At 47.6% G+C, this 24,371-nt stretch overlaps 1 protein-coding gene across 5 annotated transcripts in view; it reads left to right on the top strand.

The window, feature by feature from the left end:
* Positions 1-24,371, top strand: part of ANKRD11 (ankyrin repeat domain containing 11) — a 158,896-nt gene that overhangs the window by 44,015 nt on the left and 90,510 nt on the right. For 4 of the 5 annotated variants that reach the window (XM_081273577.1, XM_081273574.1, XM_081273575.1 and 1 more), the window contains exon 2: positions 21,982-22,045. The exons of the other annotated variant lie outside the window; for it this stretch is intronic. The gene's annotated coding sequence lies outside the window, so the exon portion shown is untranslated. The remainder of the gene's footprint in view (positions 1-21,981; positions 22,046-24,371) is intronic. 5 annotated transcript variants of the gene reach the window in all.

The following is a 24,371-nucleotide window of genomic DNA, read 5'->3' as shown; positions in this document are numbered from 1 at the left end:
TGCCTGATTCCAGTCTGTATCTGCCTGGTGGCTTGTGTACCTCAATCCTCCTGGGTGGTGCTGTTCTTTTTCCTAGCACTGCTAGACCAACGCAACCTATCCAGACTTGGCCTTTGGAAATGACTGTAGGGTATTATAAATTTCTGCAAGCAGTTTTTTTTTTTTTAATGTGAACTTTAGTAAATTTATGCAATTAGGTCTCCTTAAAGATTATTTGGAGGGTGTTTTTTGTTAGTACTGGGGATCCAACTCCAGATCTTGTGCATGCTAGACTGAGCTGCACTCAGCTGCACTCCTAGCCTGGCTTGTGTTTTTAATTTAAACTTTGGGCTTACGAGTTTCAATAACATGGTTGGGCATGGTGGCGCGCATCTGTAATCTCAGCAGCTCAGGAGGTTGAGGTGGGAGGATCACAAGTTCAAAACTAACTTTAGCAACTTAGCGAGGCCCTTAGCAACTCAATGAGTCCCTGTCTCTAAAATAAAATATAAAAATAAAAAGGACTGGGGATGTGACTCAGTGGTAAGTCTCAGTGACATGGTATTAAGTTAGAACATAGATGATTGGGATTCATATGCAGATGCTGCAGTAGGTTTGTGTAGGCCAAGACTGTGCAGAAGTGATGGGATTGGAGAGCTGCCCTTGAGTACTTAAGGATCGAGAGACTTTTCCTTTGGATCAGATTTTTCGGGAAGTGCTTGACCTTCCCGTAGGACTGTGTATATGCCAGCTTTATAGTTGAGACTTTATCATTTTATATTTCTGTACAATACATGGTTTTGCTCCCTTAGAGAAAAGGCACCCGTTCAGCTTAGTGAGTTCCTTTACCAGTTGTCTTCAAGGGCCAACAGGACAGGGCACTTCCCATCTGAGGAGCCTTACGCTCTTCACCACCACCCGAAGAGGAACTGTCTGTCCACAGGGAGTAGGCTTCACAGAATAGCTTGGGAAGTGTTGTAAGGATACATGTGGGGGGTTCTAAGAACTCCTTCCCTGTGCTGAAGTCCTCCTGAGAACATGCCTGGGCCACATGATGAATGGTGATGGGAGTAGAATGGGCTGGCATAAAGGTGAAGGGCAAGCCAGGTGTGGTGTTGGCATACCTGTAATCCCAGTGGCTTGGGAGGCCGAGGCAGGAGGATTGTAAGTTCAAATCCAGCCTCAGCAACTTAGTGAGGCCCTAAGCAATTCAGTTGAGACTTGTCTCTAATAAAGTATAAAAAAGGGCTGGGGCTGGGGCTCGGTGGTTAAAGAACAGAATAGAACATTAGCCATTTGTTTCTCTTGCATTCCTGGAGTACACTGTGAGCCCTGCCAACCCTGCAGAGGTGGGTAGGGCCTGTTGCAGGGCAAGGAATCCTCCCAGGCAGGGTGAAGTGCAGGCCCTAGAGCAGGGCACAGGACATATTTCCGTATTATGTATTTTCAGATTGTGTTTGTTCTTCACTGACCACAGTGCTGTTTGTTGCACAGCCACATTCATTTTCTCTTATGAAAGAAAGTCATTCTGTGTAAAGACGATAATCCATAGATGGTGGTACATGTTCAGGGATGTGGTGCTATAATGGATGAGTTCTGCAAATGCTGGGGAGATGCACTTCTGCTGGGGCAGACCCTTTTTATTTATATTTATTTTTTTGGTGGCTGGCCTTGAACTTGTGATCCCCCTATGTTAGCCTCCCAATTTGCTGGAATTATATAGGCGGGTGGCATGTGCCACCATGCCCTGCCATTGATGGACTTGCAGGACTGACAGAATGTGGTGTATGGGAGGGAAAACCTCACAGAAGTGAGTATGAGGTGGTGGGCCCAGGGAGGCATAGTCTTTGCAGCCAAGGGTGTCTGAAGGAGAGGGCTCCTAACTGGGCTTTGTGGGCCGAGTCACATTGACTAGAGACACAGAATGGCAGAAGGGCCTGAGTCTGCAAAGGAATTGAGTGTTGGTTGGTGTGGACTGGAGGGCAGGGTAAGTGGATGCCACAGAGGCGACTGAGGCTGCCCAGAGGGCTGGTGGCCTAGTGCCATTCAGTGGGTACTGAGGGTGTAGAAGGGAACTGCAGGCTGCATCCAGAGGGATGCGTAGCATGTGCTGGTTGGTATGTGTTAGGGTAGTCTATGTTTAAAAACTCTAGAATGGTAGCCCGAGCTGTAGGAGGTAAAGCTTAGGAGAGATGAATGGCAAAGCTCTCAGGGTAGACAGGAAGATGGGATTCCTGGACAAATTAACTATCGGCAATTAGCTATATGGCCCTCCAGAGGGAAAGAAATGCAAGGCCTGCGTATCTGCGAGTGTTCTTGGGGTTGAGGTCTGTTTGGCTGTGAACTTTGGAGTGAGGATAGATACAGGGTGCTGTGATTGTTGAGCTGTGGTAGCAGTGGATTGCAGAGCTGGATTGGTGCTGCGGGCTGACTTTGAACATGGAGCTTTGTGGTTGGGAAACTGGCTCTGCCTTTCCTGTGGTAATGAGCTGACCAGGATCAGTTGGAAGGAGGACGATAACTCACCCAGATGTCTTTGTCAGTTGGGGAAGGTGGCAGGCGCTCCATTGGGGGCAGTTACGATGGGTCCTTGCCCAGAGAGCGCTGCTGAGGTCAGGGCATTGGGTGAAGAGGAGCCACAGTGGCACAGAGAACATGAGTGGGAGCTGCAGCTGCTGCTACTACTGGACCCAGAGTGGACAGGGAAAGGGGAGCTGAGGGTGTTGGAGGTGTGGGTGCCCCTGAGGGGCTCCCTTCACAGCTTTTGATGGCCTGGCGGCCAGAATTGACCCTGTCCCAAAGCCCCTCTTCCCATGCAGACTGCGTGATGAGCCTTGTTTCTTGTTCCTTCTCGCCACTTAGAGTGTAGCTTATGCCTTGGGTGTTCTCAGAGCTTGTATTAGACCTGTGAGGACAACACACATGCTTACTGGGGCCTCAAGTCTGGACAGGGCAAAGGGTATCCCTTGTTGAAGGCACTGTGCCACAAATGCCCTCCAGGCAGTGGATGCATGGCCACACAGGCAGTGTGGGTCTTCTACCCATCTTCCCTTACATTTGTCTCAGGGTCCATTGTTTGATAATGCACCTGACTGGGGACTGATAAGGATTTCTTAACCCCTGTATGAAGTACAATCAGAAAGAGGCCTTTTTAAGGTTAGTGGGACATTTTTAAAGAGCATTTTCTCTGAGACTGATTCTCAGTGTGATCCCCTTTGAAAAACAAAACAACACAAGCTCAAACTCCCTTGTTGCCTGCTGCTCCTTTGCTCAAGAGCATATGCTAGGCCAGTCTCCCCCCCACTCCCCAATGAAAGCTTTGTGTTTTTTTTTTAAAAAACACTCCATTTTAGTGAAGCAGATGTTGGGCTGTCACAGCAAGGCTTCAGGTGGAAGGCAGGGTTGTCACTGTCTGTCATGGTGGCTGAGCGGGCGCTGGATATTGCAGGCTCAGGCACTGATTCCTGGTGTATCTGGGGATGATCTCTTAGTTTCCCTGGAATCCAGATAAGCTAGATTTTTCTCCTTCAGTGGGATGACTTGAACATGTTGGTGCTTCATGTTTAAGTGGGTAAAGCACTCTCCTTGCTTTGTTGGCTAATGCTGCACCACAGTCAGACCAGACATATCAGGTCTTAGTTCTCTGGAAGGAATTGCTGTTGATTATTGCCAGCCCACCCCAGGGAGTGCAGTACACATGTGACCACACACCACAAATAAATGCCTGGACCTACCCAGCACTTGGAGGCCCACAGGACCAGGACTTTGAGCTTTCCAGGGGCTGAATGTGAACCTGAGTGAATCATCAGTACATTGCCTGCTGTTGGGGTGCTGTCTTCTGTATGTTCTGCCTGTTTGTTTATACAGTAGTTCCTGAGCTTAAGCCCCACAATGTAGGTTTACTGGTTTGTTGTTTATAACAGTGAATTTCTGTTTGGAGATTCCAGAAGTAGTTTTGCATTCTGGTCAACCCAGAGGTGGTACAGGATGGCTGCATCCTCCTTGGTTGTGGAGGGACCATGGAGAAGGGGATCGTGGTAGCAATTTGTCCGTCTTGTCCTGTTGCTCTGGTTGGGTTTCAGGAGTAGTCCAGGCATGGCCGAGGGCCAGGCCTCAGTAGGCAGTAGGGTTGCTGATGTTGACAGCTCACCCTTCCCACACCCACTCCTCAAGCAGGCTGTTGGCACCTTCTGGAACCCAAAGAAAGAAAGTGTCCATGTTTAGCTTCTCTTGTCAGCAAGTCTTTCCTATACAAGAAACTTGGGTGAGTTTGTTTACAATTCTCATTCAGGGAGAAATTATAACCAGAGCATACTCAGGGTACGGAAGCTTATCACAAAAGATCAAAACTTTTGCTTGCTACCTTTCAAAACGTAGGGTCTCAATACAGAGTGTTGTTTATTCTGCTTATAATTAAAAAATTGCATAGCAAAATATCCTGTTTTTGGCATCTTGTTGCTACTATATGTAGGAGCACAAAAATCACATAGCTGCCTTCCTTGGCAAAACACTTGGACTCTTCATGCTGCTTGTCCCAGCTGCCATGAGTTTGAGTGTCTCGCAGCTGCACCTTGGACCTCAGCCTGACCGCCCTGAGTGGACGGGGATCCTGTCTTCCCCTTTCTCCCTCCCTGGGGACTTGTGGACGGTCTGCTCCCTGGGGTCTTGTGGTCGGTCTGAGGCATGGCTCTGTTCAGTCTGTTCTCTGGCAGTGTGCTGGCAGTGTGCTTTTAGTGGCCGTTGGGCTCTTGCTCCACCCCTCTCATGCGCACACCTGCCTCTTCATGTGCCTTGGTCACAGACCTTTGCCTTTTATTCACTTAGTTAATCCCATTTCCATATGTTTCGATGCAGAGCGGGGTGTTCCCCATCCTCAGAGCGATGTCCCTGGCACCTTGCTCTCCTGCTTGCAGGACCCATTGGGGAGCTTGGTTTGGGAGAGCCTGTTGCTTAGAGTCTCCAAATGTGTGGCTGGTGTTGAAGTGTGTTGTGCTAGAGGAGGATGTGTGCAGTGGGGTTGGAGCACTCTGCTGCTGTGTCCTCACTGTCTAGAGAGCACCCGGCACCCTGGTGCTTATTTGTGTTTTGGTAGATAAGTTTAATTTGCAGTGTTTCACATATGAAAACTTGTCTGGCTAGAGGGGATATTAATATTTATCTTTGTCACAAAAATGGCACCAGTGATGCTGCATTGGAGTGTTCAGCTGTGGTGACACATGCAATCAGGAGCACTCAGGCCAAGCCTTGAGGTTTGGAGCATTTGCAGGCTGACCAGGGCTGCAGAAGGGAGTGGGGCACAGACCTCTCTGCTGCTGGGGAGACTCTGCATTCCTGGTGGACAGTGGGGAGGAGAGTGCTAGATCAAAAGAGCTGAACTTTTGTTGGTCAAAACCCTCCTAAAGTTCTTTTGGAGAGTCTTGGCTCTTGGAGAGTCCTGCATCGTATAGTCCAGCGTGTGAAAAATAATTTGTTTTGGCTTAAAACCTAGAGATATGGAGAAATAGGTGGAGATTAAGGTGGACAGAACTGTGTCCGGAGGAGCTGTGAGTAGAGAGAGGTTTCTACAACTATTGTTACTCAGGACCAGATTTGGGCAGACATTCTCCAGAAGGAAGCCTATCTACAGCAGACTTGACCAGAACAATTGTAGAGTTTATTTGGGGGTTCAGGGGTCTCCGTCCATAGACAGCCAGCTCCATTCCTCGCGGCTCAAGATGAGGCAGAACGTCATGCGAAGGGAAGCAGCTTACATGATGATCTGGAAGGAGAGAGAGACAGACACACATACACACACACACACACACACACACACACACACACACACACACACACTCCGCATGCCAGATACAAAATATGTACCCCAAATCCATGCCCCCAGGGACTCACCTCCTCCAGCTAACCCTACAAGCCTGTAGCTACCACTCAGTTAATCCCATCAGGTAAATTAATTCACTGTGATTATGTTATGGGTCTGAAACCCAGTCTTTTTTCCCCTCTAAACCTTGCGTTGACTTACAACAGGAGCTTCTGGGGAACACCTAATATCTAAACCATAAGATGACTTTCTGAGATGAAATGTCAGAAGAATGTTCCAGAGTTCTCTACTCCTCCATCACATCCAAAAGCAGTTTCTATTTACATTCATTAACTTTAGAAAACTGTGTAGAATGTTGGAATTGAGTCCTTGGCAAGAAGACACAAACTGGCATTTTTTAGGGTACTCCTGTCTGTGGATTATGTCTCACCATTATCTGAAGAGAGTTGTCCTCAGCTTGCTGTACCCCTACACCTGCATGCTTCTGTCATGTATGCATCTATTTCTGTCCTTGACAGCTCCTGCAGAGTTTGTACTGAATCTCAACATTCTCCCTGAGGAGAATTTCAGGCCTATCAAACCCCTCTCATATTGTTGAATTCATGTTTATTACTTTTTTAGAAAAAAACATTTTGGTGGGATCTTAATCACACCTGATCTTGACTTTGCTTCTACTGCAAGGATTTTTAACTTCTAGACTGAGCTTGGAGTTGTTTAGATTAGATATTGGTTTGAAGTCTGGCAGCTAATGCACTGTCAGGCTGAGACTTTGCAAAGACAGGACAGCAAAGAGACAGGAGCCTTTTCAAAGAGTGGCTGTGATTGGCTGGCACTTTGGGGTCTGCAATAGGTTGCCATATGCAACCTCAGCCCCCATTTAATTTTTTTTTTTTAAATTTTTAGTTGTAGATGAGATGGACACAATACCTTTATTTTATTAGTTTTTTTTTTTTTTTTAATATGATGCTGGGGATCAAATGCAGTGCCTCACATGTGCTAGGCAAGTGCACTACCACTGAATCCCAACCCCAGCCCCACCATTTAATTTTTAATTGTGCAGAGTGTGTGCACTTTTTTTTTTTTCTTTTTTCTTTTGGTGCTGGGGATTGAACCCAGGACCTTGTGCATGCAAGGCAAGCACTCTACCAACTGAGCTAATCCTCAGGTACAATCAGGTTTGTCCGTTGAAATAATTGTTTTGTTTTGAAGGATTTTTTTTTTTTTAAATGATTTTGCATTTGTTACTCTGTGGTAGAATATATTCTGACTTGGGGTTTGCAAGACCTTAAAAAGTTCTGTGTAATAGAGTGTGTTTTGAGAACTTCTTTAGCATCTTCAGAATGAACACACATTTAGATGTTGGCACATGCACAGCACAATTACTTTATTTATTTTGATACCAGGGATTGAAGTCAGGGGCATTTGACCACTGAGCCACATCCCAAGCCCTGTTTTGTTATTTTATTTAGAGACAGGGTCTCGCAGAGTTGCTTAGTGCCTCATCATTGTTGAGGCTGGCTTTGAGCTCACCATCCTCCTGTCTCAGCCTCCCGAACTGCTGGGATTATAGGTGTGCGCCACTGCACCTTTATTTTTAAGTAATTGCCCTACACTCCTTTTTTAAAAAAATACTTTTTAGGTATAGATGAACACAATACCTTTATTTCATTTATTTATTTTTATGAGGTGCTGAGAGTTTGGAGAACTCAAAGCCTCACATGTGCGAGGCAAGTGCTCCACTGCTGAGCTACGACCCCAGACCCACATTCTTTGTTTTCTGCTTCTATCTTCCAACAGCCACACTGGCATCAGCATACATGCATTGCAGTCCAGGCATGCTTAGGCTTACTGTGGGTGCTGTCTGGAGGAAGGTGGGCCCCCTCTGTTTTCATGCCTCTCCAGGTGGGGCCAGGACAATTTCTGTAGGCTCTCCGGGGCCTTTGCCCATATGGATGTTAGGACAAGGCCCTTATTCTGTACTTCATGTTGTCTGTGGTAGACTGCTTTTCCTAGTTCCACTTTTATTTGCCCCTGCCCTGTGGGAACATTTCCACCTTGTACTGAAAGTTGTCAGATGTTCATTGTTTAACAACCGAATTCTTTACGTAGAAGCCTGGTGATGTGAATCATCCCATTTTCCCTAGACTATCAGAGAGTAAAAGGCAGGTTGTCTGGATGTGGGGGTGTTTGTAGGATCAGTGTGGTGTTTTGTAGGATCAGTGTAGTTGAAGGCCAGAGTGTGTTTCTCTTTGCTCGTTTTGTGGCTGTACTCAAAGCCTGGATGGTTGAGGGCTCCAAGGATGTGTCACAGTGCATTTTCAGGTGGCTTTCCTTTTCTTTCCCTTCCCTTCCCTCCTCCCCTCCCCTCTTTCTGGTGTACTGGGGATTGAATCAGGGACACTTTACTGAGCTGCACCCCAGCCCTTTCTTGGTTAGAGGCGGGGAGGGTCTCCCTAAGTTGCTCAGGCTGGCCTGGAACTTTTGTCCCTTCTGCCTCATCTGGAGTGATAGGGGTGCGCCTACACCCATCTCAGGTGAGTTTTTTCACCCTCCACTCAGCTTGTTGTTACACAGAGAACTTGGGCACTTAAGTTTTTCCTTTGGTACGGTTTTTAGTATTAAGAGGGCACATTTGGTTATTATCTTCATAGAAGTAAACACTTTAATTTACTGTTGCCTGCTTTAAAATGGTTATATATTCAGAGGCCCCTGGTTATCTCTGCATAAAAAATGAATCGTTCACAAAAACTTTTTCTGTTTACTAAGAAGAGTGGGATCTATATGACCCTTGGAGCCCTCTGTGGCCTCTTCTGCTGCCACTCCTTTCAGTCAGTGACTTTGCCTCTGATTCACTGTCATGCTGTGGCCACTTTACTTTACCTTCAAAATGAGGGAGGCAACACTGTGAGGACATACCAGAGGGTACGGAGTCTGATGGCTGTTATGATTCGGACTTTGCCCATGTTGGTTGGGTGATCTTGGGTACCTTCTAATAGCTGCTAGTATTCTTGTCCCCACCCCCCTGGGGACGGGGGTTACTGGGGATTGAACTCTCTGGGGCACTCTACCACTAAGCCACATCCCCAGCCCTATTTTGTATTTTATTTAGAGACAGGGTTTCACTGAGTTGCTTAGCACCTCGCCATTATTGATGCTGCCTTTGAACTCGCAATCCTCCTGTCTCAGCTTCCCAAGCCGCCTTGAGTTATAGGCATGGCTTCTAGTATTCTTAGTTTGTCAACTGTGTGACGAAAAGTTCCTAGGTATAAAATATAAAATGAAGATATTCAGGTTAATAACATTTCTAGATACCAGCAACAATGAGTGTTCATGAACATTGGTTGGTTGGTTGGTTGTGGTACTAGGGATTGAATCCAGGTCCTCATGAGTGCTCTACCCTGAGCTATATCCCAGTACCCACCCCACTCCCTTTTATTTTGAGACGGGATCTTGCTTGGTTGCCCAGGTTGCCCAGACTTTCGACCCTGCTGCAGAAGGAGAGGCCGTGACTTACTGTGGTGTACCTGCACGTTGCGTCTGCACCATCACTTTCCCGTCAGCCTTGTTGCTACGGCCGTTGCTGAAAGACCACACTTGGCTGCCCCTCAGTCCGTGGGCAGTGCTCTCTGAGGCTGTGTGTGATGCTGGCTATTAGGAAACGTGTGCCTCTTCTGTTTGAATTGCTGCTGTTGAAGAGTTGTGTTTTCCGGAAGAAGAGTATGGACCCTCGTGGGCAACAGACGTTTTAATTTTTACTCCATGTTCGAGATGGAGAGTGTCCCTCTGCTGGGGGTGGGTTACGGTCATCACTGGGAGGACATGTGTATGTTCACCGGTTCTGCTCACAGCTGTGCCTACTGGCTGATGGATGGGCCAGCACAACCACTGCAGCAATGCAGACCATCCTTCCGCAAGTTTGTGGTGATTCAGAGGGGGCGTCTTGCCAGCATATTGAATTAAATGCAGCAGGTGAAGTAAAAAAAAGACCTCTGATTCTTTGAGCCGGCACATTGAAGGCACACTTACAAGTGCAGGGGTGGGGACTGGGGCTTGGGAGGTAGTTGCTAGGTGCCCATGGGCTGTGTGTCCTCAAAGTACATGGTCTTACCTGCTGAGAAACATCACCTGCCTTCGAATCCTGCTTTATCTGCCCTCCTCAGGGGCATTTCCCGTCACCTTTGGTGTTCTTGTGCAGTTGTGTGGTCTTACCAGTTAGAGCCTAGCTTTGGGCCTCCGTCCTGTTTCTGGGGTCCTAGCAGTTTCTCCATCTCATGCTTCGTTGCTTTAGTTGCTTTAGTTGTTGGATGCTCACCAGACATTAGATCATCAGACTCAGAGGCCTTGATTTTTAGACTGCATGTGGGTGGTGCACCTGTGTGAGCTTGGTGCTGCCGTGCCTGGTGCGGAAGGGCCTGGCCTTGCCCTGCAGAGCGTGTGCTGGGCCCTGGCAGTCACGCTGTGGAATGTGTGGGAAAAGGGCTGTTGCCAGCATATTGAGCTGTCCTTGAGCTGATCCCTGGGGATGGCACCTTGTGTCTGCGCATGCTTACCTTGGGGATTCCGCTGCAGCAGTGAAGCAGACCCACTGCTCTGGTACTCCTGGATGTGATGCCTTTAGTAGAATCTTCACATATTTATGGCTTTTCCTAAGTGAGGCTTCTCTGCCTTACTTTGTGGGGAAGGGAAGAAAGATTTTTCAGTTTAGAGGGAAGTATCTTTGTTGGGATTATTGCATAACTATAATTGGAGGTTTGGTCTTTGTGGGCCCAGTCATTGATTGCTTATTAGATCTTTTTGGAAGCACAAAAAGAAATGCAGAACGCAGAGCATCCTGAGGAAGTGGAAGTGTGCAGGAGATAAACTGTGATCCTTTGAGTCTTTGAAATGCCGTGGGCCTGCTCCTGTGTAGTCCTTTGTTTCTTCTGGGCCTGTCCTTTGTCTCTTCTGGGCCTGCTTGTCTCTATGGGTGGAGCAGGCTAGGTAGTGGTAGATAGGGGTCTTCAGTTTCCTGTGGGTAATACACCCCACTTATCTTCCTGGTGGAGTCTCCTCTTTACTGTGGTTAAAGGAAAGAGTTGAATGTTGCTAATCTTGTACATAGATGTAGCTGCTTTCTTCTCTTAGTCAGCACTGGGGCCAGCAAGGTGGCTGGTGGCACTTTTGTCTGTGCTGTTCCTGTAGGAGGGCTTCTAGCCTAATAGTCTATAGTCTTCCTTGAGTTGACAGAACAATATTTTGAAAGCCTCATTGTTAGTACAAGGTGGAGACAAAAAAGGATATATAACTTGGCCTATGCAGCCAGAGAGCTCCAGGAAGCAGCAAGTGTGGAGCAGAGGAAAGGACACTGCTTGGGCCACATATGGTTCATGAGTAAGGCAGGACCACGGGGTTTAGGGAGAAGCTCAAGGTCAGGAGGGCTTCTTAATAATACTGTATGATTATTCCATTTCTGATTCTCTGTCTGAGCTACATTTATTTGTGGTGAATTTTCATCTTTTTGAAAGATGTTGACTGATGAGAAGGGTGCAGGGTGCTGAGAGGCTGAGGGTGGAGCACGGGTTCACGATGGTGATCATGTGTGAAGCAGCCCGTGTCATGTTTGTTAACACAGCCAGTTGTACTGTGTGTGTGTGTGTGTGTGTGTGTGTGTGTGTGTGTGTGTTTTAAATATCAAGGATTGATCTCAGAGGCACTCAACTACTGAGCCAAATCCCCAGCCCTATTTTGTATTTTATTTAGAGATGGTCTCACTGAGTTGCTCAGTGCCTTGCTGTTGCTGAGGCTGGCTTTGAACTTGTGATCCTCCCGTCTTAGCCTCCCAAGCCTCTAGCATTATAGGCGTGTACCACTGCGCCCAGCCAATTGTGCACTCTTTGGTTCTTTATCACCTGGAAGATCCCTGTGCTGTGACTGTGTGTGTGCACACAGCCATGGGACTATGTGACAGTGTTGGGCTCTGAGGCTGCAGTGATCAGCAACACGAGCCACCTTTAGGTGCTTATGAGCTTTTGGAGAAGGGCTCCCAGATATAGTGGTGACATAGGATAGAAATATAAAAGCCACCCATGTCCACCTTATACAACGTGAAAAATGCTGTATAGAGAAGGATGTCAAGATCTGAGCTTGATTTTGAAGACTTAATAGGAGCTTTCCAAGTGTGCAGAGTGGTAAAAAGGGCCAGTAAGAGGAGGGTCCCTCCTAAATTAAAAGATGTTTGAAGTTGTTTGGAGACCGACCATTCAAAGCCACATGCGCCAGTGGCCGTCCTGGGAGCTGCAGCAGGGATGCACCTACCTCCGCACAGCCCACCAGTGAAAAGCACTGAGCCACCGCATGGAGGACCCTTTGCTCCAGCCTTTGTGACCCTTTGTGTACCCCTGAGCACATCCTCATGTGGCCTGCGTGTCTCATGTGGGCATGGAGGTTGAAAACCTCAGACATGTTCCTTGTCAGCCCGGTGGCCTCCATAGACCAGAGAATGTAGACGAGAGGTGTGTTAGATGTGGCAAACCCAATTCTCAGCAGTGTGGGTGATAAGTTAGATGGTGTGTGGGGTTGGGGTGGAGGTAATGCAGGAGGAGCATTGAGGTGCTGTCGAGTTAGAAGAGGTGAGGGCAGTGTGGTAACAGGAAGGAGATGGTGATCTTTAGGAGCTGGGCATGGCGGGCATGTTGGAGCCTGGACAGGGGCACCTGAGGCAGGACAGGAGTGCAGGAAGAACAGTGGTCTGAGCTGGGTATGTGCTGTGTCTATGAGGAGGGCAGTTGCAGTGGGAAGTCATTTCTCTCTCCCTTACCCCCCACTCCCACACACCCTGTAGTGCTAGGGATTGAACCCAGGGCCTTGTGCATGCCAGGCATGCACTCTACCAACTGAGTTATATCCCCAGCCCAGGAAGTCATCTCTGGTGCACAGTGACCCATGAATTCAGGAGGGGTTTTTCTGACCTGCAGTAGGAATTAAACAGCATAGTAGTTAAAACCACACAGGCTGAAGAGATGGAGAAAGCAAGAGGTAAAGAGCAGGTGAGAAGAAGCCCTCATAAGCGAGCGAAAGCAGGAGAAGCAGGGAGTGGCCTGGAGTCAGTGAGTATTCTGTTGGATGACCACTGCCGCATGTCCCCTTCAGAGCCTGTTTTGTTCCTGGTTTACGTGGAGAGTTACCTAAGCCTGCCCTGTCTTTTGGAGTTGTAAATTATTTCTTTGCATTGTGCTGGTATTGGGCCAGGAGGCTTTGCCAGTTACAGCCTTAAAATGCTCTCCAGGATCCCCTGACAGCAGTGTGTTTATTTTTTTATTTTTTATTTTTATTTTTTTTAAATTTTTAATATTTATTTTTTTTAGTTCTCAGCGGACACAACATCTTTGTTGGTATGTGGTGCTGAGGATCGAACCCGGGCCCCACGCATGCCAGGCGAGCGCGCTACCGCTTGAGCCACATCCCCAGCCCCGCAGCGTGTTTATTGGCAGTGGACACATGGCCATCGTGGATCCAGGCTCTGAAGCTGGAATGTGGCCCCAACTTTAGGCTAGTTATTCAGACTCTCAGAACTTAGTTTCTCACAAGAACATGGAGATACCTCTGACGTGCTGTGATGAGGGCTCTCTAACACCATGTGCAGGGGCGGTGCTGGCTGCCCCACCGGGACTGCAGGGCTGTTGCACAAGCTCTTATACCTGTGCTTGTGCCAGGATGCCCTAGCCCCCCATGTGACCATGAGCAGGCAGCCCTCGAGCAGGAGCTTGCTGTCACCCCTCCTCTGCATCTCACCTTTGCTCCTACAGAGTCCCTGAATGTTCTTGATAAAGTATCAGCTTCTGTGGAGCCACTTCTGGGAACTAGAGGCTTTCAGTAAATGGAAAGGAGAGCTGGGAGTGGCATAAGCAGGTGTTTCTCAGCCTGTGTATCCACCTGCAAAGGGTGCAGGGGCTTCTTCCTCTATGATGGCAGAAGCAGGTCAGAGGGCAGAATACAGGTAGAGCTGATGAAGGTGAGCCCCAGATAGGAATTGTGAAGATGACACACGGGAACAAGCTCACCTTCTTGGCCAGAGGAAGGCCCCTACCTGTTGGGTGGAGCCTTGATCAAAGAGAGAGAGGTCCTGTGCTGCAGTAGTGGGCAGACTCAATAGGGGGTGGGCCGCAGAGTGCAGTTCCTGTCCTTCTCCAAGCATGCTTTTAGGAAAGGAGTTGGAGTCTGAGCAGAGGTCTGTTGCCCTGCACTTCCGTTCTGTGTCCACAGTGGGTGTTCCTTCCTTCCTTGCTTACTCCACATGGACAGTGTGTCCATCACACCTCAGATGTTAGGGTATACAAATTACTGCCCAGGGCTCATGGTCTAAATGAAAAGAATATTTCACCTATAGGGGCAGGGATGTGTTTTCCTTTGGGGGGGGCTGCTGGGGATTGAACCCAGGGGTGCTTTACCCCTGAGCAACATCCTGAGTCCATTTAAAATTTTTATAAAATTTGAGACGGTCTCACCATGTTGCCCAGGCTGGTCTTGAATTTTGTGATCTTCCTGCCTCAGCCTCCTGAGTTGCTGGGATTACAAGTGCACACTGCTGTGACCTGTGATAGGGATGTATTTTTAAAAGAAAGAATGTTATGTTGGATATGGAAAGTGGTTTTAGGGTTTTATAGATTAAAAGTCTGAGAACTCAGGGGCATTCAACCACTGAACCACATCCCCAACTTTGTTTTGTATTTTATTTAGAGACAGGGTCTCATGGATTTGCTTAGCACCTCACTTTTGCTAGGACTGGCTTTTAGCTTGACCTCCTGCCTCAGTTCTCCAGAGCTGCTGGGATTACAGGTATGCTCTGAACTCCAGAGATAATAATTAAAAAAATTTTTTTGGAAAAAAATCTCGCATTACAGGAGAATTAGTTATACCAACTATCTTCCTCCTCCACTCTCAAAACAGGCTGAAGAAACTTAGGGTTCTATAAAGTGTAGAATATGATCTGTTCAAGGGCAAGTGTTTAAAATCCCCTGCAAGCTCTAGGATCACTTGTTAAGTTTGGGGGATGAAGAGGAAGTTGGGCTTTGTTTTCCTTTTTTTCTTCTTGCAGGTGGACACAATATTTTGTTTATTTTTATGTGGTGCTGAGGATCAAACCCAGTGCCTTACATTTGCTAGGCAAGTTCTCTACCACTGATCCACAACCCCAGCCTGTAGTTGGGCTTTTGATAGGGATCATGTTGAGACCAATAGTTCACCTGGGAAAGTGTTGCTATTTTTACCACAGATGTGAGGATTTCCCCCATTTATGTAGATCCTTAATTTCTTTTGTCAATATTTTGTAGTTTCTAATGTACAAGTCTTAGATCTCTTGAGTTCAATTCATTGCTAAATATTTTATTTTTTGAAGCTATTATAAACAATTGTTTTCTAAGGTTTCCTTTCAGATTGCTCACTGCTGATGTTTGCTGGTATATGGTCATGCAGCCTTGCTGAACTTGTTTATGAACATGTACTGTGCGTGCGCGCGCGCACACACACCCACACGCTCTTAAATGATCCTGCTTTTGGTCTGTCCCCTTGATGGTGCTCTTGGTCTCTCAGGGTGCTCCCTGCTGTGGGTTGCTACACTGCCTCCCCCCCCCCCCCCATCATTAGGTATTGAACCCAGGGCCTTGTGCATGCAAGGCGAGTACTCTACCAACTGAACTACATCCCCAGCCCTTACACTGCCTCTTACCACCCTTCTTATCTATCTTGATATGCCCGACCCCGCCTCGCCCTGGGGTCAGGTGTAAAACACTTGCAAGAACTCTGTGCGCAAGGTTTTGGCACGAACACAGTATTTTCGTGGAGCTGCATCTGATTCTGAGGTTCCTACTTAGAAAAAGACAGACTGGTACTCTCCTGCAGCCTGTCCTATGCACATTGTTCGTTTTGTAGGAATAAGACAGAAAGGTGCTGTGAGAGGTTGAGAATAATATGCATTTGGAGTAAGACAGCCACATCACTCATTGTGGGTGTCATGGGTATTTCCAGCATCCCTGACTCTGATCATAAAATAGTTAGGGTGACTGAACTCCAGAGACATCATACACATGTTTTCTTTTGAGTTTTCTAATTATTTTCTTAGTCTGTTCTCTGTTGCTATAAGAGAATACCAGACCCAGGGTGATTTTATAAAGGAGACAGGTTTGTTTTGGCCCACAATTTTGGAAACCCAAGAGCATAGCATCAGCATCTGCCTGGCTTTAGATGAAGGCCTAATACTGCTCATGCTTGGAGGGAAAGAGGAAGTGCAGCAGAATATGTGTGGAAGAGGAGAGGGGTCAGATTCCTGGAGAAACCCCAACACCTCCTGCCCGGCCGCCCTTCTTAGCAGTGCCACGTGTATGAATTCTGGTGGGGACGATATGTGTAGTGTGTCAAGGTGGGTTCTGTGGCTTTCCGAGAGCCGGAGGTAGATCGGTAGTGTTCTCCTGGTGTAGCCTTCTGAAAAGGCAGGTTTATGTTTTGAGTTGTGTCTGAGTAGGGGAGGGACGCTGGCCCACACCCCTGTCCAGTGTGGTGTTTGAAGGTCTGAGGGAGGTGGCAGCCTGCTGTTCAGGAGCATTGGTGGAGCTGTGGTTCCCCAGCTGATACTGTTACTGTGGAACACCTCCTGGGTGAGCTGGGGCTGTGCTCGCAGTGGCCTAGCTGCACTTCTTTGGCTGAAGTCTGTTTTAAGCCATTTCCCAACTTCTGGCCTGCAATTTCCCCTTTTGTTTTTCTTTACAGCTGCATACCTGTTCATGTCTTGAGTTTAGTGAGGACCAGGAGGTTCTGTGACTGCTCTGGAGGTGGTGTGGGGGGCAGGGCAGTTGGGCTGGGTAGTGTCCTCTGCCCTCTTGCTGCACTTGTTCCGTGGAGGCTATAAAGAGAAGTGTGTTGAAACACTAACCCGGCCTTGCTCATCCTCCTGAATGGAAAGCATATTGGCATGGGAGCTAGGTGTGAGAGCTCCATTGCCTTAATTCCCTGCCTTGTCTCATTTATGCTAAGTCAAAGGAAACAGTAACAGATGACACCCAGTCCTTTAAAAAGTGGCTGGAGGGAGGGTGCAGGGTGCAGGTGTGCTCCTGCAGCGCTGCAGAGAATGCCTGAGGACCTCACAGTCAGTGGACCCTGGTCTCCTCTGTGAGCCAGCCTGGGGAGCAGCAGGCACTTACCTGTTTATAGGGAGGGTGATAGAGCACGTGATCAGAGCCAGCTGGGTTTGTGTGGGCTACTCAGGTTCCCCATAGTCCCAGGGCCTTAGTCTTCTCTGCAGGGGGGGAGGAGGGGATGGGGGAATATGTAGATACCTACCTGGTGGGGTTCCTGTGGAGACTAATAAAGTCAGTTAATTATGGGTAAAACCAAACCATATGAAATCACCAGCATTGGAATCCTTTTTTTTTTTTTTTTTTTTTTTTTTTAAACAATAAGCACATACTGTGCTGTGGGAGTAGTGATTCAGGGAGTCCTGATTCATTTCTCCTGATGGCTGCACTCTGCAAAACTGTGGTATGTCACAGCCCAGATGTTGACATGGAGAACGTCCATCAGTCTGGTTCAGATGTGAGAACGCGTGTGTATGCCATGCTGCAGTGTCATTGTGTCACACAGAAACGTCATATACCTGGAATCCTGGAAATGTAACTTTTTAGGATTGCCAAAGTAGGATTACGGCAGTCCCTCTCTGCTGGGTGATTCTGCCCTTTGGGGGTCCTGGGATATAGGCTGGAGACACTGTTGATGGTCATGGCATCATGTGGGCCCTCTTGGCTCTGGCCCCAAATGTCGGAGGCCCTAGATTGAGAAGCGTTACAGTGGAGGCACCTCTGAGCTCCAGATTGAGCTCAGTTCGCCTGAGAGCACCCAGATCTGTTGCCTTTTCCTTTGTCCCACCTTCTATTTGCCAAGCAGAGTATGGTGTGATGGTAGCTCACTCCTTTACCTCTTCCCTGACGGGGCCCTGGGCCAACCTGCTTCGCACTCTCCTGCACAGGGCACTGGCCTTGAGTGGCCAAGTGTCCTGGAGTCGGCTCTGAGCACTTTGCTGCTCTGATCCTGTGTCAGGGCCTCCTTTGCTGGCGCCTGTCACCCCATGCCTCAGGCAGTCCATCGTGTCTGACCCCTCTCTGTGTCTGAGCTTGCTGAAGATGCCTGTGCCAACCCTGTGGGAGCTGACTCCAGGGCACTTGGGGAAGAGACTTAGGAGACACTTGGTGCTTAGGCTGTTTGCATGTGACACCACCTGGAACCCACCCAGATCTCAGGGTTAATGGTCTGTGCTGGTTCAGCCAGGCAGTGTTCCCTGTACTGAGCATCCACAGCTGGTGGAAAGTTTGGGTGTGAACTCACCAGCCCAATTCATACTAAAAAGTGTTGTGATGCTGCATGAGATTGTGACAGAGCCTGGCATGGTGGCACAGCCCTGTCATCCCAGCTGCCTGGGAGGCTGAGGCAAAAGGAGCTCAAGTTTGAAGTCAGCCTGGGCCAGACCCTGTCTCAAAAATTAAATAATGTGTGGGGGGGAACACTGGGGAAAAAAAATAAAAACAATTGTGTCTGTCAGTGTTTAGAGACCTGTCGGGCAAGGCTGGGCAGTAGGACCAGTCTTCACTAATTTGGGCTCCTTGTGTAGAGGAAAGTGGAAAAGCAGAAGAGGGAGGCAGGTGCCTTGATCACTGTCCAGTGCTTTCAGAGCCAGAGAGCAATGTGTGGATCTGAAAGACCCTGTGCAGGCCAGCTGAAGATGTCTGGGTCTCTTGGTGTGGATTGAAATCAAATTCCTGTGGGTAACTATACTGCTCATCTTATGCTGAGCAGAAATTGTGGTCAGCAGTTAGTGGTCTTTGATTAGTAAACATGGACATGAACTGAATAGTGGTAAAAGTAGTTGTATGGATAAAAATCTATGTCTTGGGGCTGCCGTGGGGGAGAGAAGGGAGAGGTGGTGAGAGCATTAGTTAGTTCTCCAGGACTTCTTTACCCCTGAAGAGCAATTGAGCCTGCCAGGCCTCTTCCAGGGCTGTGATTCCATGTCACAGGGTGGGTGGCCTGTGCTCACCATCATGGCCTGGAGCACTGAAGCAGCATTCCCTCAGGCAGCAGAGAGAGGAGAGCTGGTTTCTAACATCAGTGTATGCAGAAGCATAATAAGGTTGGTCAGCTTGAGTGTCACTTAAAAAAAAAAAAAATATATATATATATATATATATATATATATTTTAGATGTTGACGGACCCTCACTTTATCTATCTATCTATCTATCTATCTATCTATCTATCTATCTATCTATATGGGGGTTGCTGAGGATGAAACCCAGTGCCTCACACATGCTAGGCAAGTGCTCTACCATGGAGCCACAAACCCAGCCCAAATATCACATATTTTTTTGGCATATTTTTAAAAGTTTTTCTCCACCCCTGACTTGGTACATAATCCATTAAAGGAATTGATGAGATATGATAGACAGAAAGTTAGATTTTAAAATCTTGGATTGTTCCACTCCTTGAGATAACCACCATTCAGGTTAAAGATGTCTCCTGGCTTTTTTCAGGAATCTGTGACATTCTCCTGCACCTGTAGCATTTGGCAAACTGGTCACTGGTCTCCACAGGAAGGTTGAAAAGTTTAGCTACACACTTGCTGCTTCTCACGGAAACGGAAACCAGAGGTGTGGTGATTGGAAGCTGCTTATTCATGTCTGTGTTACTAGCTCTTGAGGTTAGAGCAGCTTTGAGAAATTCTGCACCACTTGTGAGGACAGAACAACTCTCTGCACGCCCTGCAGAGTAGGTATTCTGTTGAGGCCAGCCCCTCTTGCCTGTGGGTTTCCTGCTGATTGAGTTGGATGGGAACCCAGCCTGTAGGTCTCCCTTCTGGCCTCCTGCTGCCCCGTTTGTGCTGGTTGGTTTTATTCTTGAAGTTCTCAGAGCTTTCTGGGCAGATTATTCAGGTTTTTAAAAAAATATTTTTGTAGTTGTAGATGGACTGCATGCCTTTGTTTATTTTTGTATATAGTGTTAAGGATCAAACCTGGTGCCTCACACCTGCTAGGCAAGCACTCTGCCACTGTGCCCCAGCCCAGATTATGCAGTTTTTGGTTAATCAGTTTTCTTCATGATTTTTTTTAAAGTTGCCAGTGGCCCTTTATTTAATTAATTTATTTATATATTTATATGTGGTGCTGAGGATCGAACCCAGTGCCTCCACACATGCTAGGCAAGCACTCTACCACTGAGCCACAACCCCAGCCCCTAAAACAATATGCTACTTAAATTTAAAATTAGCTTTAAAAAGCATTCTTATTGGCAATGTTAGTGTGTTCATCATATGCCAAGACTACAGTAGTTACTTCATTTATTAGGTTTGGAAATTTTGAAACCCGGGCTGGGATTGTGGCTCAGCGGTAGAGCACTCGCCTAGCATGGGTGGGACCCAGGTTCGATCCTCAGCACCACATAAAAATAAAGGCATTGTGTTGTGTCCATCTACACCTAAAAAATAAATATTAAAAAAAAAATTGGAAACCCTTTTGAAATCTGGTGTAGCTATTATGCAAGATGTACATAGTGTCATTTGATCTTTTTGGATATAAGACTTTGGGTTTAAAATTTGTACATTTTGATGCAGAAACATTTGGTGAATGAAAATAAGTTTAATTGTCTTTGTACTTTTAAAATTTCTAGTTTTAAATAGTAGAAATAAATCACTGAATGAATCACAAGGTGTGATTACTTGCAGAGTAATCACAGGAACCTGTGTGGCTGTTGCTTCCTGTTGCCCCTCTTTGTGGTCAGTGGGGGGATTGAGGGCAGCAGCCTCTGGCCTCTGAAGCTGTGGGTGTGTCCTGAAGCTGCAGGGCTGTGGGGGTGCAGGTGTGCAGCCAGCTCCTGCCAGCTCCCTTGGCTTCTGGGGCTCCTTCCTACCTCTGAAGGAACCCTTGTTTTGAATCTTCCAACAAAGTCTTAATGTAAATATTATGTTTCCCGAGCTTTTGAAAGATAAAAGTACAGCCACCCTTCTGGATCTTGGTTCAGCATCTGTGAAACCAACCAAATTGAAAATATTCAGGGAAAGAACTGCCCCCTTGCTGAACACGTGCAGGCCTTTGTTTGGTCTCTGTAGTCCCTAAACAAACAGTGTAACAGCTGATTACATAGCACTTACTTTATATTAGGTGTCACAAGTGACATAGAGATGCTTTAAAGCACATGGAAGGGTGTGTGTGAGTACTACTGGATTTCATGTAAGGGCTCTAGCATCCTGGGTTCTCATTTCGCTGGGGATTCTAGACCAGCCTCCCACTATGCCAAGGAATAACTACCTGGGATTGTCCTCTGGTACCTGATTTTTTTCTTTATCATTAACAGTGTTTGAGATTGTGCACTGCTGATCTGTGTCTGTAGCTACAGCTTAATGATAAAGATGTTACTCATACCTGGGTGGCTGGAGTGCAGAGGGGCCCTGCATTCCACATGGGTCTCTCCCTGGCAGATTTTGCCCTGTGAGTGGCAGGCTTTGACTGAATGGCCTCTATCAGCCATGTGCTTATCCACCAGAGAGGCCCTGCTGGTGTATTCCCACCCGAGGCCTCGCCTTTCTTTCCAGCCGTGACATGCAGGCACTTGAGGATTCACCATCTTTCTTCTCTCTTGTACTGGGGTGTGGGGAGGGTGTTAGAATTGCATTTCTGACTTGGAATCATGCAGGGGACCTTTGGACTGAATTATGGTCTTGACTTTTTGAGAATGGATCCCTAAGCAGATTAAGGAGTGGAGGGCAATGGGGTGGCCTCTACCAGGATCGGCTCTGGAGGGACCCCAGTGGGGTGTGGAGATGCTCAGGTGGGAGGTGGGGGTGGAGGGGTATGTGACAGGAAGTCTGTTGAGCTCCATCCAAGCCTGTGGGTGGAAAGCCTGGGACACCTTTCCTCAGCAGGGACTATGAGCCCAGCCCTTGCATGCCTCTGGTATCCTTCCCTTGGCCTGGTCAGCAAGGCCTTGTTTTCAGAGAGCACTGAGTGCACAGTGCCCTGGGGCAGCCAGGGTGTGAGGCCTTCACAACCCAGAGCCGCCCAGCACCATCTCAGCAGCCTTCTGCTGGCCAGTGTGGATGGTCCAAGTGGGGACATAACAGTAAAAGGAGCCATCGTGACCTCAGTGTTGATGGGATCTGATTTGCTCTTGTTTCAGAGTACACAGCCCTGCTGGAGTTGATTGCAGTCCTCAGCAACGCTGATTCTCCACCATGGAATCGGTGAGTCTGCTGTGTTCCCTGGCTGTCTGTGGTAGCCCTTGGTTTGTAAAGAGGAGGAGCACAATACAAAGTCTCCCTACAGCCTTCTTGGGCTCCATGGGGTATTGTTCAGTGTTCTGGTTTCTGTCCTGAGTTCACTTGGGGTGGTTCAGAATGGCAGTCCCAGGTTTCCTGGGGTCAGTGAGTAGCACCCCTGGAGTCACAGTCAGAAGAATGGGGCTGAAAGATCAAACAAGTCAGTAGCCTTGTTTGCAAAAGAAGCGAATTCTTCTACGCTTCCTTTATCATATCTTGCCAACCCAGATAGTCTGGAGAACCAGTTGTTGCTGTATTACTGTAGTACTTTGCAGGTTGCATTAGTTGTTCACGTGAGGAATAGCTTGGGAGGGAGCAGACAGGCTGTGTTCTGGCTGCTCTGTGCTGCTGGACAGGGCTGTAGCCGCTGGGTGTTCCTAGCAGTTGGAGGTTAGGGTGTAGGCCAGTTCACCCTGACACCTGGTAGTGACAGGCACATCTGTCTCCATGGAGGCCCAATTTGCCTGGGGTCTGACTCCAGGACAAGGTCCTCCTTGGGCAGCTGTGGTGAGGTGACAGATTACTTACCTTCTCTAATGGCTGGGTTGGTGGTTGGAAAGAAGATACATGGCTTGCTTTGGCTTTTCATTGCCTTGCCAGGGATCTGCTCCTTATTTTCAGGTTAGTAGTCCAAAAGTAGATGATTGGTTTTGTGGGGTTACTGCTAGCAGATGAGAAGGAATCCTTTCTTATTTCCTCCTGAGTGAATTTTCTTATTCTGAAGCTATTGATCTTTGTCTCAGTCATCGTTGATCAGGCCACTTTGAAATGGGCCCTGCAAGTCTCTTAATTCTTGACAGAAGTGTTTGGGGGGATACTTGATGCTAGAGAGCAGATGGGAGGAGTTGCCTCAATGTGGGGGTGTCGTCGGTGAGGGGGGAAGCTTTTTTTCCTGGCCTGAAGGTGGAACCAGGTGCACAAAAGGAGGAGGGTGGTGGCTGGGAACCCAGTCACCCTCACCTGAGCCACATCTGTGTCTGCAAAGTAGATCTTAATGAATAATGAGAAAAAGCAAATGCTGCTAATCTTAGTGTGAATTTTTGATTATTAATAAGTATTAAGTGAGTCAAACTCACCCTGTATCAGGACTGCTGGCAGAATCCGGGATTGGCCTACTTGGTCTACAGTGGGTGGATAGTGAGTGTGATGGTGTGACATGGGGACTTCAAGGCACTTAGTGCCATCTGTCAGGTTTGTGAGCTGTAAATATTTAGTTGGGTTGATTATAGCCCTTTTTGGTCCGAGTGTTTGGATGGAGTAAAGATGCACATACTGCCAAGGAGGGAGTCCTGCCTCACTGCACAGCACTCAGGCCTTCGATGGACAGTCTCTCGAGGTCTGCCGCCCATGATCTTTCCTATCATGAAAATGCAGGGTTTCTAAAAGACCCCAGTTTTACAGGTTCTCTAGTAATCTTTGGGTTCTTACTAACATTTGTTGCGTTCACTGTGTTCATTTTGACCCTTAAGGTAGAGGGTGAGTGGCTTAGATGAGATGTAAGGTTGTAGGTCTTTCAGGGTCTGATGTGGTGTGACCTGGGTCGTCTGTGTGGACTCTGCAGTGTTCCTGCCTGAGCTATTCCCAGGTCAACTGTGGTGGTCCAGCCGCAGGACCGGGCTACTCTTTGACCATGGGCATACCAGTTCAGTCCTCTGTGTCTCAGTTTGCTGACCATGAAACACCTAGCTAATTTGTTATGAGAATATACGAGCTTTAGCATCCTTAGAGCTAATATCTTTGAGCATAGAACTCTGGTTTGGGCTGATTGTTACTGCAGTTCTCTCTCTCTCAGCAGGGTAGAAGGCCCAAGTGTTTCCAGGGAAGTGATGAGGTCCAAGTAGCCCTTGGTGGGTGTATCTGAGCAGGGAGAGCCGGTGGGCTGAACTCTTAGACGGAAGGTTGCCCAGCACTGACCTGAGTCACATAAGGGTGCAAAAATTATGCTGAAGTGAAGTGGGCATTTAGAATAATATTTTCAAAAATATTTTTGTGTTTAAAGTGATGTGTCAGGATAATAAAGGCAGTGTTGTTTATGTGGAAGGAAGCTTAGATATCATCTTGTATGTTTTTGATCGAACACCTCTAATTAAAATAGAAGCGTGGGGCTTGGATGGAGCTCAATTAAAGTCTGCTTTCCGTGTACAAACCCCTGGGTGCTGCTTCAGTGCGCTCCCCCCCCCCCCACACACACACAGAAAGAAGCTTTTCGATTTGCTGAAATGTTGAATTTGTAAGACATGCTGAAGAAGGA

This window comes from Spermophilus citellus, assembly GCF_964194105.1.
Source record: "Spermophilus citellus genome assembly, chromosome: 18".
Classification (NCBI taxonomy): Eukaryota; Metazoa; Chordata; class Mammalia; order Rodentia; family Sciuridae; genus Spermophilus; species Spermophilus citellus.
Note: the sequence above shows the minus strand (reverse complement) of the source record. Positions and strands in the feature narration are given on the sequence as shown.